The following is a 17178-nucleotide window of genomic DNA, read 5'->3' on the forward strand; positions in this document are numbered from 1 at the left end:
GTGTTAGAGCTGCACCTTTTTTAGATAGAAGTCCACTGATAGGTATACCTGCTTAAAGGAAATCCCTCTAACTAAGTAATCACCTTCAGAGGACATCATGTTTCCAAGTAGAGAAGGAATTAGCACATTTCATCAAAATATTAGAGGTATTAGAAAATGAAGTTAATGAACTGCTTATAGATGTTGACTCTGAAATTATTGGTATGTCAGAGCACCACTTAAATAATTTGACAATTCAGAGGCTTCCCTTACCAGGATACAGGTTAGCAGGCTGTTTTTCAAGGCATTCCTTGTGGAGTGGAGGAGTGGCCATGTATGTAAAAAACAGTGCTCCGTTTGAGTTCATAGATATATCTTGGCACTGCACTGAACAGAAATAATCGTGTTACCATTATTGCTGTAAACAATTTCATGTTGGATGGTTTGTTTCAAAATAAGGCACAAATCAGAAAAATTCTGAAATGTACTTCTTCATATAGCTACCTGCTTTGAGAAATTTTAGCAATACACATTTTGTGGAGCATGCTTTATTTTAAACAGGTCTTGACAAGAATACAAATAAAGTAACGTGGTGCAGAAGATGGGCTTTATGCAGCAGCAGATCCCACACATACTGGTGAGCAGAGAAGCCAGACAACACATACATGTGGGTGCTGTTACGGCAGACTGCAAGGAACAGGTACACTGCAGCAGCTGTTAAACAATTTTTACAAATTAATGCTCACTGATGTAGTATAGACCAATACTGCTCATTCAAGCCATTATAAATTTAACAAAAATGCTGCTACTTTTAAAAATGTACTTCTGTCTCATATATTAAAGTTGTTGCTAATTGTACCTCTATTAGTTACTTAATATCCTGATGAACACGTCATTTTGCAATGTGACAGTATTATGTATGTTCTCTTACTATAGCCATTGAACCACAATTTCCGCAGTTCCTCTTTCAAGTGTCTTGCATTGATAATTCAGTGTGCTCTTTTGATTAATGTGTGCCTGTGGAAAGCTTCTGATTTGAGTATGGGAGATTGTCTGCAAGTATCTGCCAGTGCTGACAGGATTTCTGTATACTCTGTGGCTGAATGAGTCATCAGGTTTTTGGTAACATTATTTATCAAACAAAGGTAGCATGTCATTCCTTTCAATTACCACCATGAATGATTGTGGTTCCTTTCCACCACATGACCAAATGACAAAGGTATTATTTACCTACCAGAGCCAATTTCTGAGTCACAACATTTATTTATAAGACAACAAGACATTGTGGTCAAACATCTGGAAGTTTTACTGGCCAAGAAAACCTAGGCTGGCATATACTGGTTTCCTCTATTTGGATAAGGAAAACTGCATATAATATTAAACATAGTTCTATCATTACCAATTAAAGAAAACAATTTCTGGGAGGAGAATAAGAGGTCAGAGTTTGCTCAAGAAGCCTGAGAGCTAGATAGTCACAATAATAAAAAGTTTTGAAAATAAAATAAACAGCACTGATGCAGGTAGCTACCGCAACCATGTGATTCAATCTGGATCAATCTAAGAAACAGTACACAGACTAGGATTAGAATTCACTGAGCAGTAATACCATCTTGCATTAGCTTGAGTATTAGACATTAACTGACTAAAAGTTGAGATACTGACTATTCGTTATGACTTCCAAGTAATCTACTGTTCATAGCTTTTTATTTACTTTATTTTTCCATCCATAGACAATAAATATTGTGTGGATGCTGTCCAAATGTATGTTTTGTTTATGGGAAACCATTTCAAGGAAACTGAATGCAAAAATATATAAACAAAAAATTATGAACAAAATAATACAAGATCATACAATACATAGTAACAAAGAATAACACAAGATCATACAATACATAGCATTAGCATTCCAGCTAAAGTGGGCGGAGATAACAGTCATTGCATGAGGTGCACCTACTTGTGGCAATGTGCGTGTCTTCCCTTCTTTCCTGAAGAAGACTCTGGCCAAAAGCCAAGTGTGTACCAGTCTTCTCATTGCATCTGTCTGCAACTCAACATGTCATCTTTACAGTCAGTAGAAACCTATCCTTTTCATAACTGTTGATATCCCAATCTGAACTTTCGATTGTTTAAATACATAGTAATACAACTTTATACATATGTATGCTTATGGTATTATAACTGTATAGCCTGTTTTCCGAAGCACTTACTTTTTCTCTTATATCCACCATATTAATTAAGTAGAGATTTTACATTACACAACAGCTTTCTGTTAGATATGCACATACAATAAAATGTTTAGGGGCAAAAGACAGTATTTTCAATTTTGCCTTAATACAGATATTGTCAGATATGTTTATTGGCCAGCATGATCATTTACAAAGTAATAACATTGGTTGACTAGACTTTTTTAAAAAAAATTCTGCTATAAATTTGTTTTCATATTTTAACTTTTTGATGTTGACTGGTAGTCTGCTGTAAAGTTTTGTACCCATCACTCACATGTCTTCGAGTGTTTGTTCTTGTTTATTGAGTATGGAGTGCTGTGCTATTTTAGGTACTTCGGTTATGGAAGTGAGCATTTGCTTCAAAATCTGCAAGGTGGGCTGACATAAAAAATGCATCTGTCCATATATAATGAAGATATTTTTAGTATTTTAAGGTTTTTGAATATGGGTTTGCAGCGTGTCTGCAGCTGACTGTGTTATTATTTAGATACCCTCTTTCATAGTAAAAAATTGTGTTAGGCAGCAAGAGATAAAACTCCAAAGTATTATTCCACATAGTGCAAGAGATTGAAAATAACCAAAATATGTCATCCAGGCATCCTCTGAGGTATAAACATTTGCTATAATTCTAAGAGCAAAACAGGCTGAATTAAGTTTCTGTGAAAGTTTCGTTATATGGTCAATAAAATTTAAGCTCTCATCAACATGAATCCCCAGCAATTTTGTAGATGTCACTCTGTGTACTGCTTCCAGGCAAGATGGCACCAATAGAGAAAGTACGTGTAGGTTCAGCTCCCAGTTATGAGGATAAAAGTAATAGTAATTGTAAATTGTGTATCAGAAAAGTTCGTAAAGGAATTCAGTGTAGAAACTGCAAGTACTGGTTTCATGAAAATTGCTGCAAGATCAACTTAAAACTCGTAACTGATGACTATTTGTGGACCTGTGAGCCGTGCCTAGCAGCCGCGTGTGAAAGTAAATTTTCAAACATTATCAAAAATAAGGACGAAATAATCAGAATGCTACAAACCGATATTGAAGTGCTAGAAGTGAAATACGCTGTCCTCCAAGACCGATATACAGCTCTACAAAACGGTAGTGCTTCGACAGTGTGTGTAGATCAGTGTTGTGTACGTCGTGAAAACGTAACCGTCGACGACGCCACATTTATATACAAGAAAGGAAACCCACAAGTGAATAAAGAAGCCTCAACAGTGGACAAAGTTCAGTGCTTGATAAACAGTGATAATTCAAATAACAAAAACAGTGCATCTAAAATTGTAGTAGACGGCAACACGTGTACACAAAACACGCGTGGTTGCGTAAGAAAAAGTTCCGATCGCGTACGTAAACAAACACAACGGAAAAATAACGTAAAAATATTTGGAGACAGTCATGCTCGCAATATTTCGACATGCATGTCAAACTCTGCTCAAGATGGTTCGTGTATATCAGCAATTGTTAAACCAGCTGCAAAATTCGTGAATGTGGTAGAAGACATACACACAGAATGTGCTAAATTCACGGAAAAAGACTGTGTTGCGATAATCGCAGGAGCAAACGATGTTTATTGCAACGAGGCCAGCACTTTCATTAAAAAGCTACTCGTATTGCTGCAGTTATTACATCATACAAACATAATACTAACAACTGTGCCCACGAGATATGACCTGGCAGACTGGTCTTGTGTGAACAGAGAAATTCGCCTAACGAATAGTAAACTGAAACACTTTTGCACTAAGTTAACGAATGTGACACTACTGGATACAGACAGGTATGAGAGTCACTGCTTCACAAAGCATGGACTACATCTAAATCAGTTTGGCAAAAATAAACTAGCAGCAGACATTGCAAAAGCTTTTCATGAAATAATAGGCCTAAACAATAACCAGTCTGAAAGCAGACCAGTCATAGCCCTAACTAACGAGGGAAACTAGTGAGCTGGGCCAACTCTAGCAGGATTTGGTCCAGTAACAAAGATCTGCAACAAGTAATTAATACACAAACGAAAGTTCACTCAAACAGCAATACAATTAAAGACAAACAAAAGTTAACAGTGTTTCATCAGAACATAAGAGGCCTATACTGCAAACTGGATCAATTCACAGCAAATATAGAAGACACAAAAGGTATAAACAGTGCCCACATTCTGTGTCTAACAGAACACCACATCACTGCTGGTATTTAAGTGGTCCCTATTCCCAACTATGTTTTGGCAACGTCTTATTGCAGGAACTATATGGACAATGGAGGAGTAGCTGTATTTGTAAAAAACAATGTCTTGTTCACGGCAATAGATGTACAAAGATTCTGCTTTGAGCTATATTTTGAAGTATGTGCTATAGAGGTGCCAGACACTGTCTCCAGATTAACAGTTGTGGCAGTTTACAGGGCACCATCTGGAAATTTTAAAGTGTTTGTTAAACAATTAGATACTCTTTTGTTGTACTTAAGTAGAAAAAATAGGGGCATGGTAGTTGTTGGGGATTTTAACATAGATTTCTTGGTTAATTCTCCCTGCAAGGTGGAGTTTGAAAATCTCATGTGCACGTACAACCTTGTTCCCGTGGTTAGCTCGCCCACCAGAACCACAACCTCTTCCAGTACTCTCATTGATAACGTTTTTGTTGATCAGAGTAAAGTCAACCATATTAATATTGAAATGGTTATAAATGGTCTGTCTGACCATGGCGGACAACGAGTTACTTTCAACAGCTTGGGAATTCCTCTGAGTGACACCTCACTTAAATGGAAAACAGTAAGGAAAATAAGTGAGGAAGCTATTCAAACGTTCAGATCATGTCTTCAGCATACTGACTGGACACCAGTTTATCTAGCAGAAACTGCTAATTCAAAATACAATTTATTCACAAATGAGATAGCAGGTATCTTTGAAAGTGTATTTCCAAAAAAGTCATACAGAGTCCAACCTGCAAGGGCTGCAAAAAAACCATGGCTCACTAAGGGCATCATAGCTTCCTGTCAGAGAAAAAGACAACTCTACATAGCATCAAAGACTTCTAACAACCCTTCTCAGCTAAAACATTATAAACTCTACTGTAAAATTCTTGCCAAAGTAATTAAAAACTCTAAAAGTATGTGTATAGCATCTGAAATTACTAATTCTGAAAATAAAATTAAAACAATCTGGAATGTGATAAAGAGAGAAACAGGGACTGTAAACTAGACCAAAGACAAAAATATTGTTTTAACTGTTGACAACTCAGAGATAACTAATAGTGAGGAAATTGCTGAAATCTTTAACCAACATTTTTTAACTGTCCCAACACAGATAGGTTGCCATGGTTCTGTAGATAAAGCTGCCCGTATAATGAAAAATAATTTTCCAGAACCTTTCAGTCAAATAAGTGTGCTTCCCATTACTGCCAATGAAATCAAAAAAATCATACAGTCTTCGAAAAATAAACATTCTGCTGGTATCGACGATATTTCAAGCAAGCTGTTGAAGGCTTGCTGTAGTGAAGTGACCGAAGTTTTGTCTCACATCTGCAACACATCCATGCAACAAGGAGTGTTTCCAGATAGAATGAAATACTCTGTTGTCAGGCCCCTGTACAAAGCAGGGGATGCTACAAATGTGTCAAACTATCGCCCTATCTCTCTATTAACAACATTTTCAAAAGTCCTAGAAAAAGCTCTGTACAACAGGATTGTGGCACATCTTGGTGACCTGAACATCATTAACAGTCAGCAGTTTGGTTTTCAAAAGGGAGTTTCAATAGATAACGCAATTTTCTCATTCACAAATGATGTTCTAGAGTCTATAAACAGCAAGAGGCTGCCAATTGGTGTCTTATGCGACCTATCAAAGGCGTTCGACTGTGTAGATCACCAGATACTCTTCAAGAAGGCCTGTCATTATGGAATAACAGGACCTGTAGGGAACTGGTTAAAATCGTACCTCGAAAATAGGAAGCAGAAGATTATTCTAGATGTTTCAGATAGTGTATCACAATATACAGTGGACTCTGAGTGTGAAATTGTGCAGCATGGAGTGCCACAGGGATCAGTGCTTGGGCCCTTGCTGTTCCTCATATATGTTAATGACCTGCCTTTATCCATCAATAAGAAGTGTAAATTTCAATGTTCGCTGATGATACGAGCATTGCGGTGGATAATGTGTCAGCTACTGACTTAGAATCCGAGGTCAATGATATCCTTAAAGAAGTTCTGGGTTGGTTTAGTATTAACTCCCTTTCAATAAACCTGAAAAAAAAACAATTTTATCCAGTTCCAGACAACCCACAAAAACCCAAAAGAAATAGTTATCACACAGAATGATCAGATGATAAAGCAAGTGTACTTATCAAAATTCCTAGGCGTATACGTGGACAGTAGGCTGAACTGGGAACATCACGTTCTACAAACACTAAAACGGCTGACGTCGGCAACATTTGCTTTCCGAATTTTGTCACGCTTCAATGACATTACCATCTCAAAGTCAGCTTACTTTGGCTATTTTCATTCAGTCATGTGTTATGGCATCATCTTCTGGGGCAACACACCTGCCGCAAAGAAAATCCTCACAGCACAAAAAAGAGCAATAAGAATCATTTGTGGTGTATCCCCACGAACCTCATGTCGAAATCTTTTTAAACGACTTGAAATACTGACAGCAACATCTCAGTACATATATTCACTGATGTGCTTCATAATAAATAACCCCACTCTGTATGAAACGAATTGCCTACATCATGAACATAACACGAGAAGAAAAGAGGATTTCCACTGTGAGTTAAAGAACTTGACACTTATTCAGAAAGTGGTAAAGTATGCTGGAAAATTTTCAATTCCCTACCCAACAGCATCAAAAGTATAAGGAGTAGTACATCAGTATTTAAACGTAGCTTGAGAAATTATTTACTTGAGACCTCACTTTATTCACTAAGAGGTATTCTTTCAGAAAAATAAGTAAAACCCAGATTGGAAAGATGTTTTTAAATTTTTTGACACTGTTTACTGTTAAACTAATGTAATAATGCCCTAATGTAAAAATTCCTGTTTTTCTCATTTCCATTTTTGGGTCACTTTTAAACCCAAAGTGGGGAGTTTCGATTACTGTTCAAGGTTAAAATAGATGCAATAATGCCCTAAATATGAAACTGCTATCTTCACATTTATGTTGACTAGTTTTTAAGCTAATAAGTGACTTTTGTGCACTGTTATTAATACTATAACAATGTCTTTATTCTATGTATTTTATTATGTACATTGACACGTTCCACATCTGAGTGACTTGCTCACATGTACAGATCTATGGAACAAGTATATAAATAAAAATAAATAAAAAATAAAATTTGTCACCCATCACCAGATCAAGATTTACATTTTGACTTATTTTTTGAAATTTCATGTAATGCTTGAGTGACTGCACAAGATTTTTCAGAGAGTTTAAATTGTAAAAACCCTGCTGTAAAATCAACTGATGCAAGTATTCCTTAGGTTAAAAAAAATATGTGGTTTACATAATAGTTACATAATTTCTCTCAGTTCCAATCTGTGGCAGTAAATGTTTCATTAAAGTTCTATGATTATTTCTGTTTATTGATGTTCCAGTAAAGTTAACAAAAATGCTACTACATTGAAAAAGATGTATAAAACAGCTACTATTTAATTCTACAGATTGCTTGATTACTGCATAAAGTAATTGACTTTCCTCTAAAAACATTACTTATATTGCACTATACTGTTTAAAATAAAAATAGGCACTCATTATGGATCCAACAGGTCTTCGTAGAAACAGTTGTTTTAGTGTGTTTAGAATTCTGCTTTATGTTTAGATAGGGTACTATCAACAACTTTCAAGCCACAACATAGACCACCATTCTGAACAGTAATCCAAGAGGTCCTGATAGCACATTTCTTTATTGTTGGTGTATAAATCAAAACTCAACTGGAACTGGTATTTGCTATTAGCAACAACTGCGACTAATGCACATTGGTAAATGTATGTAAGATTCCACTATCCTGAGAGATACCAGATTCACAAATTATTATTACTGCTTTCTTTAGTTATCTGGGCGCTTCCTTTGCTTTATTTGAATTAGAAAAGAATTCTGCACATCTATTTCATGAATTATTTTTAGTAGCCATTTTTTATTTTTTTATGTTGATGCTTCCTTTGCTTTATTTGTATTGCTCAAGAAAAGAATTCCATATCTATCAATATTACTCTCCAAGCCTAATATATTGTTATCACAAAGACTTTTGTTGTGGATTTCTACCAAATTGATTCAATATTCTAAGCTTCTGACAATATCGTAAAGTGTGTTTGGCACATATGAAACTTTCAGTTGCCTGAAACTGATCTCATCAATGAATAAATGGATTATATTCATTAATTGTATCATTCATTCAGAAAGTTATTCAAGCAGCATGTTTAGTCAACTTGTCTTCAATGATGATTTCCAATGATGTAGACCAACTCAAAGTATGTGTTAACAACAACTCAAAGTATGTGTTAACAAGGAGAAGCTAAATGTTAATGTAGGAGGCAATCATGTAAATGATCAACATGTTGTCATATTATTCACTAATTGTAAACTGCTTTGTCCAAAGTCATAGCAAGGAACTGCATATTTGGTCTGTGGAACTGGAAAATTTAAATATGCTAAATTGTTGTTGAATATGGTTTGGTAGCACTTTGAAAATGGCAAACCACAAATACTGAAGATCCAGGTCTTAAGTGGAAGCTGGCAGCTGCCAAAAAGGTTGAGATAAATGAACATTGCAAGAATAATGATAAAATACTCTACAGGATGAACCTAAATGTTACCATAGCAGTTAATTGGCAAAGAAAATTTCCGTTTGTAAACACAGTACATGTGAAAGAGCTAAACTGTAGTATTGATACAGATGCTCCAGTTGGACAGAAGTCAGATATAAAAGGGATAAACAGTACTTTTGCAGCATGCTTAGTAAACTTGTTGTCAATGATTATTTACAATGATGTGAGCAGTGAAATTTAATGAGAGAATTTAATTGAAAACAAAACATGGTATGCCACATGTAATATGAAAAATGGACTTCTCATGAAAAACTCTTCAGGGACACTTGAGATACTTAGATTCACATGCAAGTACTTTACTCCCTACTGGTATTTGTGGTTAACAGAACTCTGCAACTCACAACCACAATACTAGAAATACAATGTATGTATTCCAATATATAGTTCTCCATACAGTTTTATACTCTGGTGCACAAGTATACAACAGGTTAGCAGCTAGCATAAGACAAGAAATTGATAATTCCTAGATATTAAAAAACAACATAAAGAATATCTCAATTAACCTTTCCTTATATAATTTACCAAAATATTTGGACCCAGGGATGTAAGTTATACATAACTCTAATATTTATATTAAATAGATATGTGGTTATTTGAGTATTGGATGAAAACAGCAGCTGAAAATAGTAGATGAAGAGCAGTAATCTTTTTCAGTACCTAGTTTTATTCTAATTCAAATGTAGAAAGTATGTAAAAAATAGGAACAAGACAAATTATTGTATTATAAGAGGGCAGTTCAAACAGTAGCCTCTATTTTGCTGTAAATAAAAAATTTGCTTTATTATATATATATATCTTGAAACTACAGCTTTTTGCTGTTTTTCAACATAGCCACCAATTTAAGCATCTGACACACTGTTTCAGTAATTTACAAATTTCTTCTCATAGACTTCTGCTGCCTGTTATGTCATCAGTCTTTTGCAGCATTTTGAAGTTTGTTGTTGTCATCAAAGTGCTGCTATGTAAGCTACTTCTTCGCATGAGTGAAGAGATGAAAATCGCTTGGCACTGTATTAGTGGTAGCAGTGCTACTGTGAGTGGACACTGTACTCTATACACCACTCACTTTGCCCTGAGTGCTTCTCAACTCAGGTACCACATCTTGTGCTAATTGGTTATGAGATTCTAATTGGGAGAACAAGATAAAAGAAGAGCAATAAAATATAGGGAAAGAGATCAAGCCTTGCTAGCTCAATTTGGGGAGCAGCAAAGAGCCAGAAAAAAGGAAAGGGATGAAAAGCAAAAGCTCTGGTGTGACAACCTCACATCACAGTTGGATACCAGAGAAAAGGGATCAAACCTGTTTTAGAAGAATGGAGGATAGTCTGAAGAGCATCACTACCAAAGTAATTCTGCTAAAGAAAGTGTGGAAGGGCTTACCTGAATCAGTTGACAAACTTACAGAGGGACTGCAGAAATGGCAAACCTCCACTGATAATCTGAATAAGCAGGTAGACAAAGTGACCAATAGTCTGTATCAACTGCAGATAAAACAAGCAGTGCAGATCCAAGAGCACATTAAGGAACATGACAAAAAATTAGACAACACTGTAGAACAACGGTTGCAACAGAAGGGAGCTGACATAAAGGAACACGTAAATACAGTGATACAATCAGCCACTTCAAGGACCACCACTGTCAGCTTTTGGAAGTGGAGAGCCTGCCAATGAATTAAAGACTGAACTGCAAAATATCATATGAACTTTAAATGAAGATTTGCCACAAAGGAGAAATGAAATCTTGTCACAAATAGCTTGTATTGAGTGAGGGCAATCTGAGAGCACACTGCAGCATACGAGATATGGTAATGAATAAAGGTATCCACTAGCCCCTGTTCCAGTAAATCATGATTATGACACACCAAGTCCTATAAGAGGACCTTTTGTACCTGCAGAATGAGAAGCCACACAGGCCTACTCAAGTATAAATATCGAAGAGAGTTTAATAAAGGATGAACTTTTGTCATGAGAAAAGAATCACGCACCCTGTGATTTTTATAAAGAATTTTAAGATTTTTCTGCCCAAAGTTTGATCAGAAAGAGGAAACTCCAGTTTCTTGCAATGCACGTAGTAGTTGATGCTGGGTTATGGGCAATGGAGACTGCTGATGGCTGTGATATGCTCCAGTAGTTTGAAAGAGCATTTTTGTCAAAATTTTGGAGTTGTTGCACTCAGGAAAGACTTAGAAGTATACAATCCTTAACAATATAACATGAAAAAGGGTAGTATGGGAAATGTTACAGAGAAGTATATTAATAAAATGAGGTACTGGGATGAGACGGCATCTACAACAGATGTACTACATATTTTGAAAACGAGGTTGTCCAGGTTGGTACACAAACAGTTCGTGAACGCACCTGACACAGGCCTGCAACAATTTCTAGCTACTCTGGATTAAATTGATATGATCCATGAGCATACTAAAAGAGACAATGGCGGTAGTTATTCTCCATCAAAAAATCTCAACAAAGGTAATGAAAATGGTCATGGCAATGGTAACCACAAAAGAAATGGTTATTGCAACAGTAATAGTTATGATTATGGATCAGGCAGGAATGATCATACCATAGGACATTACAACAATTACAATAGTAACAGTTCACCAAATGCAAATAGTAAGTGCCAAAGTGACGCGATAAACAGCCAGATTCAGGGGCACCAATAATTCTAGGCTGGGATGTTCAACTATGACCAGTGGCAAAACAAATCTGCTGCATCTCTGAATAATCAATGGAGGGTGAATGCAAACTGAAACAAGTGTGATCAGAGATATATATCTTGGCAAAACAGTCTGGAGAGACATTCTCCTAATGAACAAAGAGTACAAATAATTGAAATGCATAACGAGAGCCCACCTAGCCCATCAAGCTTGGGAAACTAGATTTGACCATACCACACCTTCCAGTAGTGGTGTACACGAACATGATATGACCAATTGTGTCAGGAGCCAGCAAAGTGTAAAAACATGGCAAAACAGGTAGAACAAGCTGCTATTCACACCATAATTGGAAACAAAGATTTGTGTAAAGAACCCACCTGATCCATACCTACACTTACTGTACACAGATGCAAAGTTGTCCGTTCTTTTGGTGCAAAAGCACAAATTGTCAAGTACCAGGCTCAGGTGGACTTGACAATAGAAAATGATGTATTTCGGTGCATGTTCCCTATAATTAAAAATTTGTCTGTCACCTTCGTGCTGGGATGGGACTTCCTCTGGGAGAGGCAAGCAAGAATTCACCTCTCTATGGATAAGTGCAATCTTGGCAATACAGGCCATCAGGCTGAATTAGCTAGTAAAAACATATTAGGTACATGGAAAATATTGCTGATGTATCTGTGTGAGATATCTTAACACAGGTCTATGGTGGAAGAATAAAGAAATACCAGCACTGGTATTGGTGGATAGTGACAGTAATAGTATTACTAAACAGATCTGCAATAAAATGGTGAAATCAGAGTGATTAAGTGTGGACCAGCAGAAACAGTTGGCAGATTTGTTAGTCAAATTTCAAACTGTGTTCGCAGATAAACCTGGAACCATTAAGGGTTGTACTTACCACATTGAGGCATATGCCCACCAAACGTCTTGCAAAGTCACATATTCAGTGCACTGGACAATGAAGGAAGAAGTTACCATGAAATATGGAAAATGTTGGAATGGAACATTATAAAGTGTCAGACTCACCTTATAGTAGTCCAATGCTTGCAGTAGGTAAAGCAGATTGCAGCATACACCAGTCTTTGATTCAGCACAGGATATAAACAAAATAATAATAACAGTCTGTATCAGGTCAGAACATTTGGAAGAACAAACCCAAAAGTTTTATAATGTTAAATACCAGATGAGTATTGCCTGAGATATTCTTATTGGCAAATCACATTAACAAAGGAATCTGAGAAGTATAAGGCCTTCCTGTTTGCTGGAAGAAGTTACCAATTTTAAGTATTACCTTTTGGGATGAATATAGGTGCTGGCATCTTTATAAATGCACTTGACACCTTGTTAGGCTATGATCTATTAAGCAGAGTGACTTTATGTTGATGATCTGGTCATAGCTACTAACACTTGGGTATATCATAAGGATATAATAACTGAAGTACTGACAAGGTTTGCAGATGCAGGGGTAACAGCGAACTTTACAAAATCAAAGTTTGGAAGAGCACAAATCAAGTTTCTTGGCCACTTGATGTTTGGGGAAGGAATAATTCCAGGTCCAAAGAAGTTAAAGGCAATTAGATAATTTCCAACACCTAGGACAAGAATGTAGTTGAAGGCATACCTAGGATTAGCAGCATTTTTCAGGCAATTCGTGCCTGATCAACTTCTGAACAAAGCTGCACTGGAGAATTTGTTGAGAAAAAATACACCTTCGATATGGACTTCCACATGCCTACAGGCATTTGAAGAAATCTGTGATGCCTTGCTTAATTCAGAAGCCCTGCACCATCCTGATATGATGCAAGACTTCTGTATTGTGTTGGATGTGTCATTGTTTGGTCTGAGGCTGTGTCTCTCTCAATTGTGCCAAACAGCAGGGAAAACAGACATTAGGATTATAGGATTTTCTTGCAGAGCGCTTTCTCAGTGTGAGCGGGCATATTTAATTCTTGGGATAGAAGCATTAGCCATGGTTTTGGCCTTATGGAAAAATGTGCAAGATGACAACTGATGTGTTTGTGTACCACCAACTGATGTGGTACACACACAATACCTCGGGTCGTTTTGAAATTCAAAAGTGCACTAGGAAAATTTCGAATTACTGTTATTACCCTAACCTCAAAAGGAGAGTGTGTAATTTGGTAAGGAAGTGTGTTATATGTTGGAAGGCCAAACACACAAATATATCCATGGAAACTGAACTCCATCCTATAATTCCAGTAAAACTGTTAGAATGAATATCAGCAGATGTCTGTGAGCCACTTCTGATCACTTGCAAACTACCACTTCCACATCAATATCAGGAGAATAATGACTGATTATATACCAACTGATGGTAAACCAAAGGCCATGTTGTCTGACAACACGTCATACTTTGTCACCACAAAAGCAATTTCTACAGGGACAAGAGATAACCTAGGTATTGATCTCTTCAAGGAGTTTAATAGATCTATCGGAACATATGCTCACAGACAATATACAAAATGGGTTAAGTATGTTCAGACATTTGAAGAAGTATTTAATAGTTTACAACGCAATTCAGAGGGCTATACACCATGAGAGATAGTGTTTCCAAGTACAGAAGATGACTGGAGCAACCCAATTCCAAAGTTACCTTGACTGGAACCAGATGTAAATATGTTGAGGACTCATCAAAATTCTTCCAGCATAAAGTGCTAAAATAATAAATGGCAATTACTTTATGGTGGGCCTTACCAGTTGATAAGGGTAACCCAGGGGTGCAGCCACAGACTAGCTTGTTCCATGGCAATGGACATGAGAAGATTATATTCTTCAAGGGATTTGAAAAAGTAAAGTCAATAATGTTCAATAATGTTGTTTATTTTTTATATATAGATGTAGGCTTTTGATATTTTCTTTTAGTTCTCATGGCTCATCGTTTTTGGTACTTATTATCCTAGTTAGTCCATAGAAGCACCTAGTAATCATTAATCATTTGTAACAGTGAGAATGTTATGTATTGTTTATAATGTGAATAACAGTGTAATGAATGGCTATTAATTGGAAGGACTTGTGAAAAAGCCACACATTATAGTGGACTTAAATGCTACATAATGATGTACTTGAGATTAAGTCTCATTTATACCATTAAGAAAATTCTGATACAGATTCTAAGAAATGAGCTCTTGCAGACTACGTTTATTTGACATCTGCAGTAATAATAAATTAAATTTTGCTTTCATCAACCCTAGTAAATGTAACAGAAATTAATATTTGTCCATTTGAAGCATGACTTACGAGCAAATAGCTTTGTAGCTTGCAAAGCATTTTTTATACCTTGACCCAAGTTAGGGCGATGTAAATGTGGAAGCAGGAGCCAGTATTTGTGGTATTTATAAAAAATGGACCACGCACTGGTGACCTGAGTAATTCAATAAACAAATGCAAAATACATTACATGGAACACATGCTACAGAGACTAGTCTTCGTGAAATCAGGCCAGAGTCTTGAATAAGTAATTCCAAGTTACCAGGAGTGAAGTGTACAAGTAAAGGGGCTAACAAGCCAAACTTGTAACACACCATAATGTTCACAGTTGAAACAAAAGCACAATTTAACTAAAAATGTAAAGATAAATGTGATACTATGTTAAAAATCACTGTTTTAAACCATAAATCCTGAGTGGAATTCAACGGGACATTTGTCACTGCCTGTGTCTAACAAACCAGTGAACTAAGGTATGCTAAACAGTAATGGTAACACAGCTGTGTGAAAACTTTGGTTACTTCCTGTAGAGCAACACATCAATGCACAGAAATCAGCTGTTCTTTTGTGACTCTCAGGTCAGCATGTTCCAGTGAGCAAACGCACTGACAATAAGGATTCTGGACACTTTGTTGTGTAGCGGATCATGGTGCATGCATAACAAATGTGACCGTGGGGAAGTGTCGGATGTGTCATGGAGCAAATAAAGTTTTTTGTTTGGCTTTCATAAATTACACCATTTACAGGCAATTGCTGAAATATGTGAACATTGTGCAGCAACATTACATGAAAGTGCAATGAACTGGTAAGATTAGCAAAAGACAACTACTGACAAAATACTAAGCTGAAACAACACAAACACTGAACTCACTCACAGTGTTCTAATGTGATTATGTGCCATGTGCCTTACAGCTATAAACCATCTGCAATTTAGTAGAGTGTTGATACTGCCAACATTATTTGCATGCACTCAACCCAGGGTGAGGTGAAGGACAAGCTGACATCTGAATTCCTGTCCAATCACATCGCCAGCCCGGATACAAGCATATCTGGTCAACGCTCCATGGTATGAAACTTCACCCACCAACCTCACCACTGTGACTGCACATACCATCACAGGCTTGTGATCACTGTTATGGGGGCAGAGGCATTGCAGCATGCTCTTACATTGCAAGCATTGTCGCAGCATAACCATTAATACAAATGTCAAACTATTTCAATGTCTTAAAAGTTTCGTGGTGTTCAAAAGACAAAACGACAATTGTCCAAATCCATATTCTATGTATATGTGTTTCTCTATGTATTATGTAAAGAATATGATTGATGTTACTTATTTCCAATTTATAATATATCAATGTAGTATGTCAAGCAACCACTGATGTTAATGTATGTCATACACAATATGAAAGATACCTAAAGGGTGCAATAAGCACATCAATAATTGACTATTAATGTATTGTAACATCAACTTTATGAAATTAAAAATAAGTGAAAAACAGACACTGGCAGTCTAAAGGCTCTCAGCCAGGTTTTTGACAGCTGGGGTTTTCTCTCAGGCCATGCCATATATGGAAGCTTAATAACTTTCATCTCCAGAAAATGTAACCTGCACCAGACTGCAACTTAATGGGCTATTATACTGTATAACATAACTACTAATACAGTGTCATAGTATGATCTTACAAACAATTACCAGTGCCTGACACTATGAAATGACAGCTCCAATCAATGTCAGAAATTGTTAGCTGAACTTTTCAGGGGGGCAATTGTGCTGTACCCAATAATATGATAAATATTGAATGAAATAGAGTGTTAAGTATTGTGCTAAAAAGGCAGTGTGAAAGTGACAAGAGTACCACAGAAAATCAAAAATAATGTCAGAGATTATTACAAATCTCTTTTATGTGATAAATTTTGTTCATCAAGAGAGAGAGCATTTCTGTACTAATGTATCTAAATAAACAATGGAATTATCATTTTGTTGAAGCTGTATGTATCATGCAGGTATGTTCAAATATAAAACACACGTTAATTTCAAGTTGTCATGGTTTCCTTTACCTTCAATTCCCTCCTGTGATATGGAATTGAATAACAAGAATTTTTCTAGCTTTGCAAAGTTCTGCCGTTAAAGCATTGTTGGTTAGCAGCCATCAGACATTACAGCAGAAAACCTTAATATCAAATATTACAGGCTTCACCTGGTAAATAAAGATACACTATTTATGTTATTTAAGAGTGAAAGCTATACTGATCATTTTTTGACAGAGAGAGTATTAACT

At 36.3% G+C, this 17178-nt stretch overlaps 1 long non-coding RNA gene across 1 annotated transcript in view; it reads left to right on the forward strand.

The window, feature by feature from the left end:
* Positions 1-16004, forward strand: part of LOC126455678 (uncharacterized) — a 51096-nt gene extending 35092 nt beyond the window's left edge. The window contains exons 2-3 of the long non-coding RNA XR_007585352.1: positions 541-679; positions 15879-16004. This is a non-coding gene — a long non-coding RNA (uncharacterized LOC126455678). The remainder of the gene's footprint in view (positions 1-540; positions 680-15878) is intronic.
* Positions 16005-17178: the final 1174 nt, after the last annotated feature.

The sequence above is a fragment of the Schistocerca serialis genome, chromosome 2 (assembly GCF_023864345.2).
Source record: "Schistocerca serialis cubense isolate TAMUIC-IGC-003099 chromosome 2, iqSchSeri2.2, whole genome shotgun sequence".
NCBI lineage: Eukaryota > Metazoa > Arthropoda > Insecta > Orthoptera > Acrididae > Schistocerca > Schistocerca serialis.